This window comes from Pleurodeles waltl, chromosome 3_2 (assembly GCF_031143425.1).
Source record: "Pleurodeles waltl isolate 20211129_DDA chromosome 3_2, aPleWal1.hap1.20221129, whole genome shotgun sequence".
NCBI lineage: Eukaryota > Metazoa > Chordata > Amphibia > Caudata > Salamandridae > Pleurodeles > Pleurodeles waltl.
In genome coordinates this window covers 152109191-152124491 of record NC_090441.1, presented here as the reverse complement: position 1 = coordinate 152124491, position 15301 = coordinate 152109191, and the positions used below count along the sequence as shown (strand labels likewise).

Sequence of the window (15301 nt, the reverse complement as noted above, 5' to 3'; positions counted from 1 at the left end):
CACCCTCCCCGGTTCCAGTGAATTCCCTTCCTGGTGACATCGGGGTTTTCCCAATTTGTTGGAAAGAGCTGCAAAGAGGTTTGAGCTGCCCATGCCCACGAAGCAGATGGACTGTTTCCTGTATGATTTCAAAGAGCCATTTCAAAAGTGTAAAGTCTATGCCAATTGTGTAATATATGTGGGATGATGGCATCAAGGTGATTAAGAGCCCGGCGACCGTCACCCCAGTTTTGCCTCGCCTTGACAAGAAATATAAGGCCCCAGAAGAGACTCCAGCCTGCCTCACGGACCATCCCAAACCAGACTCAGTTATTGCCCAAGCGGCACAATGTAGATCCAGAAACCCTTCAGCGCCAATATCTACTCCACCGGACAAGGAGGGTACAATGCTCGATAATATTGGGAAGCCTTTCTCTTTGATGGCTTCGTTTATGATAAGAGCTTCTAATTCTTTGGCTACCATAGGCAGATATGATATATAGCTATGGGCAGACATTGCTCCCTACCTAGATCTGCTGCCAGAAGACTCTAAGTTGGAAGCCAAGAAAGTCTTGCAAGAGGGTGAGAGGTCTTCTGCTGAAGGTATAGACTGTGCGATGGATATCGCCACTGCGGCTTTCTGGCAGATGGCAGGAGCCGTGGTTCTGAGGAGGCAGAGTTTGCTCTGGGCAACTTTGTTTAGGCCTGAGATTCAAAACAAAATTCTGGACCTTCCTTTTGATGGTGAAGCCCTATTCGGGAAACACACTTATGATGCACTTCAATAAAAATGGATACTGATACAGCCAGGTCCCTTGGCACGCTGCAGTTTAAAAGACAGCCCTTTCGGGGAGCTAGAGGTTAGAGGTATTCATCATATAGGGGAGGTGTAGAAAGTTGTCTCTGTATACAGGGAGTGCAGAATTATTAGGCAAGTTGTATTTTTGAGGATTAATTTTATTATTGAACAACCATGTTCTCAATGAACCCAAAAAACTCATTAATATCAAAACTGAATATTTTTGGAAGTAGTTTTTAGTTTGTTTTTAGTTTTAGCTATGTTAGGGGGATATCTGTGTGTGCAGGTGACTATCACTGTGCATAATTATTAGGCAACTTAACAAAAAAAATATATACCCATTTCAATTATTTATTATTACCAGTGAAACCAATATAACATCTCAACATTCACAAATATACATTTCTGACATTCAAAAACAAAACAAAAACAAATCAGTGACCAATATAGCCACCTTTCTTTGCAAGGACACTCAAAAGCCTGCCATCCATGGATTCTGTCAGTGTTTTGATCTGTTCACCATCAACATTGCGTGCAGCAGCAACCACAGCCTCCCAGACACTGTTCAGAGAGGTGTACTGTTTTCCCTCCTTGTAAATCTCACATTTGATGATGGACCACAGGTTCTCAATGGGGTTCAGATCAGGTGAACAAGGAGGCCATGTCATTAGATTTCCTTCTTTTATACCCTTTCTTGCCAGCCACGCTGTGGAGTACTTGGACGCGTGTGATGGAGCATTGTCCTGCATGAAAACCATGTTTTTCTTGAAGGATGCAGACTTCTTCCTGGACCACTGCTTGAAGAAGGTGTCTTCCAGGAACTGGCAGTAGGACTGGGAGTTGAGCTTGACTCCATCCTCAACCCGAAAAGGCCCCACAAGCTCATCTTTGATGATACCAGCCCAAACCAGTACTCCACCTCCACCTTGCTGGCGTCTGAGTCGGACTGGAGCTCTCTGCCCTTTACCAATCCAGCCACGGGCCCATCCATCTGGCCCATCAAGACTCACTCTCATTTCATCAGTCCATAAAACCTTAGAAAAATCAGTCTTGAGATATTTCTTGGCCCAGTCTTGACGTTTCAGCTTGTGTGTCATGTTCAGTGGTGGTCGTCTTTCAGCCTTTCTTACATTGGCCATGTCTCTGAGTATTGCACACCTTGTGCTTTTGGGCACTCCAGTGATGTTGCAGCTCTGAAATATGGCCAAACTGGTGGCAAGTGGCATCGTGGCAGCTGCACGCTTGACTTTTCTCAGTTCATGGGCAGTTATTTTGCGCCTTGGTTTTTCCACACGCTTCTTGCGACCCTGTTGACTATTTTGAATGAAACGCTTGATTGTTCGATGATCACGCTTCAGAAGCTTTGCAATTTTAAGAGTGCTGCATCCCTCTGCAAGATATCTCACTATTTTGGACTTTTCTGAGCCTGTCAAGTCCTTCTTTTGACCCATTTTGCCAAAGGAAAGGAAGTTGCCTAATAATTATGCACACCTGATATAGGGTGTTGATGTCATTAGACCACACCCCTTCTCATTACAGAGATGCACATCACCTAATATGCTTAATTGGTAGTAGGCTTTCGAGCCTATACAGCTTGGAGTAAGACAACATGCATAAAGAGGATGATGTGGTCAAAATACTCATTTGCCTAATAATTCTGCACTCCCTGTATACTATTTCAAAGTAAGAAATAGTGTGCACAGAGTCCAAGGGTTCCCCTTAGAGGTGAGATAGTAGCAAAATTAGATAATTTTAATGCTCTGTTTTGTGGTAGTGTGGCCAGGCAGTAGGCTTATCAAAGGGTAGTGTTAACCATTTGTTGTGTTGTGTAGCCACTTTAGTTATAGCTCCATGCACAATAGTTTAATACACTAGGCCGCTGTGCACCTTGACCTAGATATATTTTATTCAGCTTTGCATTGTTATTTTTACAATAACCAGTTTTACTGTCTTGTTTTAATTTCTTCTATCTGTTTTGCTTAGCCCAGCACTGTGTTCTCAAACAACACATTCTTGATCACTTTGTGCTTCAGTCAAGGCTACAGTTTGGTTTATTGCCGGTGAACATGGTAGAAGTTTAGTCTCCAGCATTCGTATAAAATGCACATCCTTACGTAGGGACATTTTCTTAGAACATCAGCTGTTAATTATAAAAACACTTCCTAGTCCCATTACACGTTAAGAGGGAGATTCCAGCCAGGGAACCACAACTGTATGCCGAATGCTTCACTGCAGGTGCAAACCCAGACTACAGGCCTTTGCTCAGGTATGAGGGTTGATGTCCTCCCGGGGGAACCTGAAAGGCAGGATTAGAGCTTAACATGCTGTGCTCAAATTATGATTCAGATAGAAAATAGTCCATTGACTTTAGTGGCGATATGATAGCATTATGTTTATGCTTCACTGTCGTCGTCACCATTTTAATATTATGTTGTGTCGTTCTGGTTATTGCAGCTCCCGCTTTGCTATCTAAAATGCAGTCGTTTTATTAAACCAGTCCTTAAAACTTATACTGCTTTCATTGTCATTTATATATGAGACCGAATTGTGAATGAGAACCGGATGCGACCTGAGTGACCACGGCTTCCTGAGAAGTATGTCATGCACTCGGCTGCCCAATCATCTCTACCTTTCGGGAGAGATGAGGCACTGCTAGTTAGCCGGAGCAAAACCCAGATTTGGAGCGACCGGTGTCATCTACCGTGGGTCACTCAGTCTCCCACACTGTGGACGATCCTGCACTCAAAATCCAGTAGTCTCATTAGAATAATGAGAGCATACGCAACAGTTATACACACACAGGCAATAAATGAGGAACACACACTCAAAGACTTACTCCAGGCCAATAGGTTTTTATATTGAAAAATATATTTTCTTAGTTTATTTTAAGAACCACAGGTTCAAGATTTGCACTAAACACTTTAAATGCAACGTACCTCACTTAGATACTTTAGGAACTTTGAATAAAAGCAATATCATATACAGTCTCTGTAAAAAAAAAAAAAAAAAACGCAATAAGCTATTTTCAAAGTGGACACTTACTGCAAAAATCAACAGTTCCTGGGGGAGGTAAGTAAAGGTTAGATTAGGAGGTATATAAAGCACTTACAAGTCTCTCTTCTGGGGCATAGGTAGCCCACCGTTGGGGGTTCAAGGCAACCCCAAAGTTACCACACCAGCAGCTCAGGGCCTGTCAGGTGCAGAGGTGCCCAAAACACATGGGTGCCTATGGAGAACAGGGGTGCTCTGGTTCCAGTCTGCCAGCAGGTAAGTACCTTAGGTCCGGGGGGGGGGGGGTAGACCAGGGGGATTTGTAGAGCACGGGGATGGGGGGGGCGGGTGAACACAAGTAGATAAACAAAACACACCCTTAGCGGCACAGGTGCAGCTGGGTGCAGTGTGCAGAGCAGGTGTTGGGTTTCAAATAGGAAACAATGGGGGGGGGGGGGGATGTGTTGGGGGGTGTCACTCTAGTGGTGTGGGGGGAGGGGGGTGGGGGCTTCTCAGGACAGCCACCACCTGGGCTAGACAGAGGGTCACCTGGGGTCACTCCTGCGCTGAAGTTCGGTTCCTTCAGGTCCTTGGGGCTGCGGGTGCAGTGTTGGTTCCAGGCGTCTGGTCCCTTGTTACAGGCAGTCGCGGTCAGGGGGAGCCTCCGGATTCTCTCTGCAGGCGTCGCTGTGGGGGTTCAGGGGAGTCGTCTCTGGTTACTCACGGACTTGCAGTCACCGGGGAGTGTTCCCTGAGGTGTTGGTTCTCTGAATCTCTAGCCGGGGGCGTCTGGTGCAGAGTGAGAAGTCTCACGCTTCCTGCGGGAAACGTGCAGTCTTGGAAAGTTGCTTCTTTGTTGCAAAAAAGTAGCTGGTTTTGAACAGGGCCGCTGATCACGGGAGTTTCTTGGTCCCTTACTCCAGGGCAGTCCTTTGAGGCTTCAGAGGTCGCTAGTCCCTGTCGGATGCGTCGCTGGTTGCAGGTTTTCGAAGTTTGAGGCAGGCCAGTAGGGCTGGGGCCAAAGCAGTTGTCTTCCTCCTTCTCTGCAGGCTTGTAGGTCAGCAGTCCTTCTTTCTTCAGGCTGTAGGAATCTAGTTTCCTTGGTTCTGGGGTGCCCCTAAATACTGAATTTAGGGGTGTGTTTAGGTCTGGGAGGGCAGTAGCCAATGGCTACTGTCTTTGAGGGTGGCTACACCCTCTTTGTGTCTCCTCCCTGTGGGGAGGGGGGGGGGGCACATCCCTAATCCTATTGGGGAATCCTCCAAACTCAAGATGGAGGATTATTCAAGGCAGGGGTCACCTCAGCTCAGGATACCTTAGGGACTGTCCTGACTGGTGGGTGACTCCTCCTTGTTTTTCTCATTTTCTCCTCCAGCCTTGCCGCCAAAAGTGGGGGCAGTGGCCAGAGGGGCGGGCATCTTCACTAGCTGGGATGCCCTGGGGCGCTGTAACAAAAGGGGTGAGCCTTTGAGGCACGCCGCCAGGTGTTACAGTTCCTGCAGGGGGAGGTGAGAAGCACCTCCACCCAGTACGGGATTTGTTCCTGGCCACAGAGTGACAAAGGCACTCTCCCCATGTCTGGTGTGTGGCAGGCTGGAAGAAACTGGTCAGCCTACACTAGAAGTCGGATTGGTATTCAGAGCGCATCTCTAAGATGCCCTCTGGGTATATGTTACAATAATTTGCACACTGGCATCAGTGTGCATTTATTGTGCTGAGAAGTTTGATACCAAACTTCCCAGATTTCAGTGTAGCCATTATGGAACTGTGGAGTTCGTGTTTGACAAACTCCCAGACCATATACTCTTATGGCTACCCTGCACTTACAATGTCTAAGGTTTTGCTTAGACACTGTAGGGGCATTGTGCTCATGCACATATGCCTTCACCTGTGGTATAGTGCACCCTGCCTTGGGGCTGTAAGGCCTGCTAGAGGGGTGACTTAACTATGCCACAGGCAGTGTGAGGTTGGCATGGCACTCTGAGGGGAGTGCCATGTCGACTTGGTCTTTTTCTCCCCACCAGCACACACAAGCTGTGAAGCAGTGTGCATGTGCTGAGTGAGGGGTCCCCAGGGTGGTATAAGACATGCTGCAGCCCTTAGAGACCTTCCCTGGCATCAGGGCCTTTGGAACCAGGGGTACCAGTTTGAAGGGACTTACCTGGGTGCCAGAGTTGTGCCAGTTGTGGAGACAAAGGTACAGTTTAGGGAAAGAACACTGGTGCTGGGGCCTCTTTAGCAGGGTCCCAGTACACTTTCAATCAAAACTTAGCATTAGCAAAGGCAAAAAGTTAGGGGGTAACCATACCAAGGAGGCATTTTGTTACAGGAGGTTTCCAACAATATAGGTACTCCTCTGTCTCCGCGGCTTCTCAGTCCTTTCGTTCCCAGTTCCAACAGAGACTGCCTCTGTAAGCGGCTTATTCAAGATGTTCGCAGAGAGGGAAAGGTGGAAGACAAGCGAAGGACGCAGACAATAACTTTCTGGTGTCTCCGGCTGCAAACCTTACATTGAATACAAAACTAGTGGGGGAGGATTTCTCCTTTCTTTCACAATTGGTTTAAGATAACATCAGACCAATGGGTCTTAAATCTCATTCAATTTGGCCATACTTTGGAATTCTTACAGTACCCTCCCACAAGACCTCTCCTTCCTCGAAGGGTACAGCACTTGCACTTACTCAAGTAGGTAGTCAAGTCAATGCTCCTCAAGGGGAGCTATAGAGTTCCACATCAGGACAAAGGAAATGGAAGAGTTGGATCCCAATCCTAGACCTCCGGCATCTCAGTACTTATCTCAAGAAACAATCGTTCCGTATGATCACCCTAACAGACATCCTGTCCCTTCTCAACCCAGGAGATTACATGCCCACCCACGATTTGCAGGACGCATATTTCCATATCCCTATACACCCTTCCCACAGGAAATATCCCAGATTTGTTGTAGCCGGAGACCATTTCCAGTTCAAAGTGCCACCCTTCAGTCTAAAATCGGCCCCCAGAATCTTTAACAAATGCTTGGCTCCAGTAGCAGCTTTCCTCAGAAGGAAGAACCATCAAGTTTTCCCGTATCTGGACGATTGGCTGGTCAAGGGCCAGTCCAGGTCTCAGGCACTGAAGTCCACATGCGCCTGCATCAAGCTTTTCTCGAGCATAGGCTTAACAGTGAACTGCGACAAGTTAGCTTTCAGCCCTTAAGAAGAACATTTCTAGGGGTGATATTGGACACTTCCACCAACAATGCAACCCCTACACAGGAGAGATGGGAAAAGCTCATATCTCTTGTGAGGTGCTTACGAAAAAGAAAGTATGTTTCAGTTCGCCTCTTCAAGTCCCTGTTGGGGATGATGTCCTCCTGCATTCCACTGGTACCATTCTGCTGTCTCAGAATGAGGCCCCCTCAGGAGCAGCTAGACCTTCAGTGGATGGACGCAGTCCAGGGGGTCTTTCGACAATGTCATCAGAAGAACGAAGCTCATGATATCACCTCTGACTTGGTGGACTCAGGAGTCTCACTTATCGTGGGGACTTTCTTTTCTCCCCCAACCAGCTCCATGGGCGATTACTACAAATGCTTCTCTTGAGGGTTGGGGGCGCCTTCCTCCAGCACCTACGAGTCTGGGGCAAATGGAACCCCATCAGAAGGTTTTTCACATCAATTACCTCAAATTGAAAGCGGTTCGATTAGAACACTGCGCTTTTCTTCCAAAAATAAAAGGTTCATCAGTACTCATTCGGACTGACAACACTACAACAATGCATTATATCAACAAACCGGGAGGAACCAGGTCTCTGCTCTTATCAAGAGAATCTCAGCACATTTGGGAATGGTCTATCAGCCAGCAGATAAACCTTCGAGTGGAACATGTCCTAGGCGTACAGAACATCATAGCGGATTCTCTGAGCAGGTCTCACTCGTCCAACCGTGAATGGGAGCTGGATCAAGGAGTGTTGAATCAAGTCTTCTCCTTATGGGGAAAACCAAACCTGGATCTCTTCACCATGCCGCAAAATGCTGATTCTTTGCAAGTCGGGGTCACCATCGGGGCTCTTGGGGAAATGCGTTTTCCATGGCATGGTCAGAATTTATGCTTACGCTTTTCCTCCCATTCCCCTAACACTGAGGGTTAGAATCCAGAACGAATGCAGCAAGCTTCTTCTGATTGCTCCGGCATGGCCTCACCAGTTTCGGTATACAGAGCTCCTTCTCTCACAGCACCACAGCATCCCTCTACCAGTGATGCCATCCCTGCTAACAATGAGCGAAGGCCAAATTCTCCACCCGGATCCGGCTTCACTTCACTTGACAGCCTGGCTCCTGAACACCATGAGTTTGCGCATCTAGATACACCTTCGGATTGTAGAATCCTCCTCGCCAGGGCTGCAGCTGAAAGTACCAGCGAATGTTATCGTCTGAAGTGGTGGAGGTTTTGCTCCTGGTGTACACATGCTCAGTGTATCCTTTCTATTCATCACCAGAGCAAATACTGCCTAATCTTCTCCTTCTGGCCAGATGGGGTTTGTTTTTTTCCTTGATTGAAGTCCACTTAGCAGCGATTTCCCGCTATAGGCATGCAGATAACGTGCCTCCTTTTGTGGTCCGCCAGGATCATAAAGCTGTTTCTTAAGGGACTGTTCAGGTCTTTCCTTCCCGTCAGGCCTCCTCCTCCATCGTGGCAACGTAATTTGGCCTTGTCTCAATTAATGAAACCACCGTTTGAGCCAGTTCACAAGGCAGATTTGAAATTTCTATCCTGAAAGGTCTCTCCCCTTCTCGCTCTTACCTCAGCCATAAATGTGAGTGAGATTCAAGCATTCACTATCCAAGACCCTTTCTTGCAGTTCAAGAGAGAGAAGGTAATTTTAAGGACTAACCCAAAGTTTGTACCTAAAGTCCCTTTGGATTTCCATATTAACCAGCCAGTGGTACTGATGACATATTTCCCAAATCCATTGACGCCAGCGGAGCAAGCTCTGCATTTATTGGATGTTCAGAGGTGCCTGAAGTTTTATCTTGATAGAACTAAGCAATTTAGACAATAAAACCAACTTTTTGTGGCATTTAGTGCTCCACGTAAAGGCCGAGCATTGTCCAAGCAGGGGATTGCATGGTGGATAGCCTTTGCGATTAACTTTTGTTATATAGGAGCAGGAAAACTTTTACAGAATCCAGCGCATGCGCATTCAACAAGGAAAATGGCTGCATCCACGGTGCTTTTTGCAGGAGTGCCCATCCAGGACATCTGTAGGGCAGCCACTTGGAAGTCAACGCATACTTTTGCAAAACATTACTGTTTAGAAGAAAGTGATGGGGCGGTAGGACAAGCGGTTTTACAACATCTATTCCAATAACGGTGAGCTGTTCTTCCTTTATTCCTTTTTTCCCGCCAGCCTAGTATACTTTGCGCACATTGTATAGCATTGTTTCTTCCTTTGAGGTTGTGATATTTCTCATTTTTCTGGTCAAGGTGCTGTTCTTTTATCATGTTCATTGCTTATCTAGTATTCTATCTCTCCTGCATGATCTTTTTTCTTCAGTAATTCTGGTTATATTTGTATGTTCTATGACACTGTGTGTGTGTGTGTGTGTGTGTGTGTATATATATATATATATATATATATATATATATAATCTCAGCTCCAACAGATCCAAACAGGCGCGCTCTTCTCATGTCGGTGCCCGCATGGGAAGGACCTGTTCCCATCAATAATCTTCACACCAGTTTGACAATTAAGTAAAAAAAAAAAGCGGCACTCACAGGATTACAGCAGATTGCTTTTATTACATACTAGGACCCCAAACAAACTAACATGTGTATGTATGGATATATACTATACAATGTGCTTAATTACTGCTTTCTTTTCTGATTCAAGCATGTGAATCTATGAAAGTTCCAATACTGGAGTATAAAATGAGTTACTTACCTGTAACTGTAGTTCTCCAGTATTGGAATCTTTCATAGATTCTCATGCGACCCTCCCTCCTCCCCTGGGAAGCTCACCGTTAACGGTTTTCTTCAGATACTCTGGCATTCGTGCTTGGGAAATTCTGAGTGAATGGAGCTTTTCAGGAGGGTTCTAGAGGGAAGACTGAATGGCTGGGACTTGCTTTGGTCCTTTTGCTCATCGAGCCAAGGATAGGCTACTAAAGTGAAAGCCTTTGGTTTTTTTTTCTCATTGCAGTAGCTTCTATATTGCTGTTTTGATGTACCGGGGGCTCCCATCTCGATGATGGGGAAGGATTCTAGCATGTGAACCTATGAAAGATTCCAATATTGGAGCACTACAGTTACAGGTGTGTAACTGATTTTCTTCCTTGGCACTTCAGCTGGATGCCTGACCCAGAGGCGGTAGCGTCTGATGCTGGAGTAGGGTTATACCTTTCCCCAATTCTCCATGATTATGTGTCTGACTGCGCAAGTCGGCAGATAGGGGGCAGGGTTGGTGCTGATCACCTCAGTGTGGAAGTCAAGTGTGATTTCCGGTTGTGATGGAACTTTCATGGGCTGCTCCAGTCTGTGTACGTCACTGTCCCTATCTCCTGAGCGATCCCTCAGGGAACCCTCACTATCTGGCGACGAATGGTAGTGTTCAGCTTATGGCGTGGAGGCTTACAGTGCAAAATGGAAAGCCCTTGAACTTTTCAGGGATAGCGTATCTCCTCTCCTGAGCTTGGGCAGACAGTACGGTCAAGAATTATTGTTCGGCCTGGTCTCAATGGGTAGGGTTGGTGCCTGCAGATAAGCATGGAATCCATGGGAGCAGACGTAGTACATGTCTTGAATTTCCTCGCCTTTTTGGCAGCGGCGGGAATGGCCTACAGATCTGCTATATTGCCGGGTCATTGCCGACGCCCCAGTAGGGTAGCACCCCCTGGTGAGGAAATTGTTGAGTTATTAGTCTAGCCCTTCCTCCGGGAACGTAGGTAGTCAGTTCTTTGGGAAGTGACCAAGATTCTAGGCTTGTTGTCCTCATGGCCAGGTAGCAAATACCTCTTGTTAACCTTTGTCAGCCAAGTTAGCTATGCTGTTATGCCTCATCTCCTGTAGGAGGCTGTCGGATGTCCGGGCCCTGGATATATCCAGCAGATCCTTCTGGATGCGGTAACTTCATGTGTCTCGGCAGACGAAATATCATTCCTGGGAGATTGGCTATCCGGCTTTTTCCTGAGGCACAAAATTGTGTGGTCAGGTGCATTATTGTCTGAGGCAATGACTGAGGAACTGCGTCTTCACGAAGAGACACAATTGCTAATTGCGTTAAGGAGACCTTTTGAGGCAGTTTCCTCCCCTACCATTGCAAGGTGGGTGTGATGGATCATGTCAGAATAGGGGATTGATACCAGTGTTTTTGGAGCACACACTGCTCGTGGGGCTGTGGCCTCAAAATCGTTTGTGCTTGGAGCCCGCTTGGAGGATATTTTGAATGCTGTGGACTGGTCTTCGGATTCAACTTCTAAGAGACTTTATTTTAAGCCAGATACCTCCATTGCGGCACTGGTGGTGGATAAACTTTGAACTGGCATAATCCTCGCCTCTGGGTCCTGCCTAGAATGAATATTTTCCTAGCTATCATAGCAAAATGTTTCATTTCTATTAAGGTCTATGAGGCGAGGATTAGCCCTCCCTTAGCTGAGAGCTGGCCCACCCGAATTAGTGCATGACCTTATTGAAGTAAGTAAAGTGTTTTCCTCACTTTGTTTGGCGATAGTTAAAGATTGGTAATCCTTGTAGGTGTTCAGTGGCAGTTCTGCTGCTTTAATTAATATCTAGGTTCTTGTTAAAGTAAAGGAAAGAAGGATGTACTCGGGCTAACCAATGTTTTCTGATTCATAAGAATGCAGTCCTCCAAACAGGAATGAAATTCTTCCTGGGTTGGCTGGTCGCAGGAAGAAAGGGCTTCTGGAGGGGGAGCGATGAGGGTAATTCGGCAAGATGGTGGCTGATTGGTCATGGACTGTTGCTGCAACTTCCCTTTCCTAGGGGATATGGGAAATGAAGTTTTATTGTTGTCATGATTGTGTTATTTTCTTTCAGCGTTTGTGAATGCAGCTTCTGTTGCATTAAATGAAGAAAGAAAGGCATACTCCTTGCCTCTGAGTTCTTAATAGAATTGAAACTTTCAGTTAACGATGGCTAGGAAGTTTTTCATTATCGACAACCTGTAGAAGACAAAGTGCCTTACAGATAATTCTAGTTCTCCTTCAGGAGGATTTAATTGAAATCATAAGCATCCTTTTTCCTTCCTAGTGGAAAAATGGGAAGTGATTTTACAAAAAGCATCATCCTACTTGTCTGATCAAAAAGAACTAGAACAGCTGTGCCTGATGGAGCATGATGGGACACATTGGTGGAGTGTTCTTACGTAAAAGCAGTGTTGCTTTCCCTTCCTCTAAAGCTGCATCCTGATTAGCTACATCACTCTCTCTCTCTGTTTCTTATAAGAAAAAGTTTGACATTTTTTTCGTGTCATTGTTCTTTTTTGGGTGATTTTTATAAATTAATATTTACTACTTAAAAAAAAAAAATGAAAATTTACTAAGACTTTAATTGCCTGTCTGGGTTGCTACATTTTTTAACCCCTTCGCTGCCAGACCTTTTCTCCCTCCTGTGCCAGACCTTTTTTGGCCTATTTGGAATAGTTCTGGCCTAGGCCCTCATAACTTTATGTCCACATAAGCTACCTATGCCAAATTTGCCTCTTTTTTTTTTTTTCAACATCCTAGGGATTCTAGATGTACCCAGACTTTGTGGGTTCCCCAGAAGGAGTCCAAGAAATTAGCCAAAATGTAGTGAACATTTGTTTTAAAATGAAATTGGAAAAAAGGGCTGCAGAAGAAGGCTTGTGGTTTTTTTCCCTGAAAATGACATCAGCAAAGGGTTTGCTGTGCTAAAATCACCAGCTTTCAGGAACAGGCAGACTTGAATCAGAAATCCCAAGTTTTCAATACAATTGTAACATTTTACTGGGACATACCCCATTTTTACTATTTTTTGTGCTTTCAGCATCCTTCCAGTCTTTGACAGAAATGGGTGTGAAACCAATGCTGGATCCCAGAAACCTAAACATTTCTGAAAAGTAGACAGAATTCAGCAATGGGTAATTTGTATAGATCCTGCAAGGGTTTCCTGCTGAAAATAACAACTGAAATAAAAAGTATTGAAATTGAGGTGAAAAAAAAACAGCAATTTTTCTCTACGTTTTACTCTAACCTTTTCCTGCAATGTCATCTTTTTGAAAGCAATATACTGTTACGTCTGCTGGACTCTTCTGGTTGCGGGGATATATAGGGCTTGTAGGTTCATCAAGAACCGTGGGTACCCAGAGCCAATAAATGAGTTTCACCTTGCAGTGGGTTTTCATTCTATACCGGGTATACAGCAATTAATTTGATGAAATATAAAGAGTGAAAAATAGGTATCAAGAAAACCTTTGTATTTCCAAAATGGGCACAAGATAAGGTGTTGAGGATCAGTGGTTATTTGCACATCTCTGAATTCTGGGGTGCCATACTAGCATGTGAATTACAGGGCATATTACAAATAGACGTCTTTTTTTACACACAGTCTTATATTTTGAAGGAAAAAATGTAGAGCAAGACAAGGGGCAATAACACTTGTTTTGCTATTCTGTGTTCCCCCACGTCTCCTGATAAAAAGGGTACCTCACTTGTGTGGGTAGGTATAGTGCCCGCAACAGGAAATGCTCCAAAACACAACGTGGACACATCTAATTTTTCTACAGAAAACAGAGGTGTTTTTTGCAAAGTGCCTACCTGTGGATTTTGGCCTCTAGCTCAGCCAGTACCTAGGGAAACCTACCAAACATGCGCATTTTTTAAAACTAGAGACCTAGGGGGAATCCAAGACGGGGTGACGTGTGGGGCTCGCACCAGGTTCTGTCACCCAGAATCCTTTGCAAACATCAAACTTTGGCTAAAAAAAAAAAACACTTTTTCCTCACATTTCGGTGACAAAGTTCTGGAAACTGAGAGGATCCACAAATTTCCTTTCACCCAGTGTTCCTCCAAGTCTTCCGATAAGAATGGTACCTCACTTGTGTGGGTAGGACCAGTGCCCGCGAAAGGAAATGCCCCAAAGCACTATCTGGACACATCAAAATTATCAAATACAAAACTACCTGTTTTTGCGGGGGGCACCTTCGTTTTTGGTCCTGGGCTCAGCAGCCTTACAGGGAAACCTACCAAACCCAGACATTTCCGAAAACTAGACACCGAGGGAGTCCAGGGAGGTGTGACTTGTGTGGATACCCCAGTGTTTTTTTACCCAGAATCCTCAGCAAACCTCAAATTTAGCTAAATAAAATTTTTCCCACATTTTTGTGTGGGATCACTGCACCGGGACAAATTTCCTACCACCCAACGTTCCCCTTAGTCTCCTGGTAAAAATGATACCTCACTTGAGGGGGAACCAAAGCGGGTCCAAAAGGGCAGTTTGGAAAAAACATTTTTAGGCTGACAAGTGGGGCAGAATTTCTATCGGTATAGATGAGACAATGGTGGGTGGTAGGAATTTTGTGGATTCCTGCAGATTCCAGTAGGTTCCATCGCAAAAATGTGGGGAAAATGTGTGATTTCCAGCAAAGCTGGAGGTTTTCAGGGCATTGTGGGTAAGAAAATGGTGCGGGGTGCATGTGAAGCACACCACCCTGGACTCACCCAGATGTTTAGTTTTCAGATGTGTCTAGGTCTTGTGGATTTTTCTACATGCAGCGCCCCAAAGTCCAAAAAGTGCAGCCCTCACCATTCCAAGTGGGACGATTTTGAGAGTTAGCCGAGCTCTCATGGCCCAAATGTAACACCAAAACCCCAAATAATCAAATGTCCATTTGCTTGCCGTGGGATAAGATGTTTTAGTGTGCGGGGAGAGCTGAAAGACTGTTACCCCTTTCAGTTGGGGTGGGGGCATAACCATGCCCATACTGGTTGGTAGCCACCACCCCACAGTTTTTTTTTTTAAATTCCCTGGCATTTAGTAGACTTCCTGCCCCTGGGGTGTGGATCGGGGTTAATTGCCCCATCTGCCCACTGGTGGGCAGAACACCTTTGTCCCCATTTATTTGCGGTGGTGGTATGGCCATACCCCCACCCTCTTATTTTGAAAAAAAAATCTTCCCTGGTCTCTGGTGGGCTTTCTTGGGGGCAGATGGGCCTTCCAAAAATAAGCTGATCTGCCCTCAAAGGGGGCAGATATGGCCAACAGTAATGTGCCCCCATGGGGAGCGACCCGTGCCTAGTGGATTCTGCTCCCCTTGGAGGCAGATCGCCTAATAAAAATAGGCCGATCTGCCCCCAAGGGGGCAGAAATGGCCCAAAGATAATTTTGCCCCCAGGGGAGCGACCCTTGCCTAAGTGGTCGCTCCCCACATATAAAAAAAAGAAATCCCCGGTGCCTAGAGAAGCAATTCCCCTTCTATCCGTGCCCAGGGGAGGGGGGGTGCCTGGCCATCGGGGGGGAGTGCTAGGGGGCCCATAGCAGGACGAGGTGGTCTCGTCCTCGGCAGTGGGGAACC

The 15301-nt window shown here is 45.9% G+C and overlaps 1 protein-coding gene across 2 annotated transcripts in view; it reads left to right on the top strand.

Annotated features, from left to right (window-relative positions):
• The window catches only part of PAFAH1B1 (platelet activating factor acetylhydrolase 1b regulatory subunit 1), a 533693-nt gene that overhangs the window by 191026 nt on the left and 327366 nt on the right, over positions 1 to 15301 (top strand). The gene's annotated exons all lie outside the window — the stretch shown is intronic.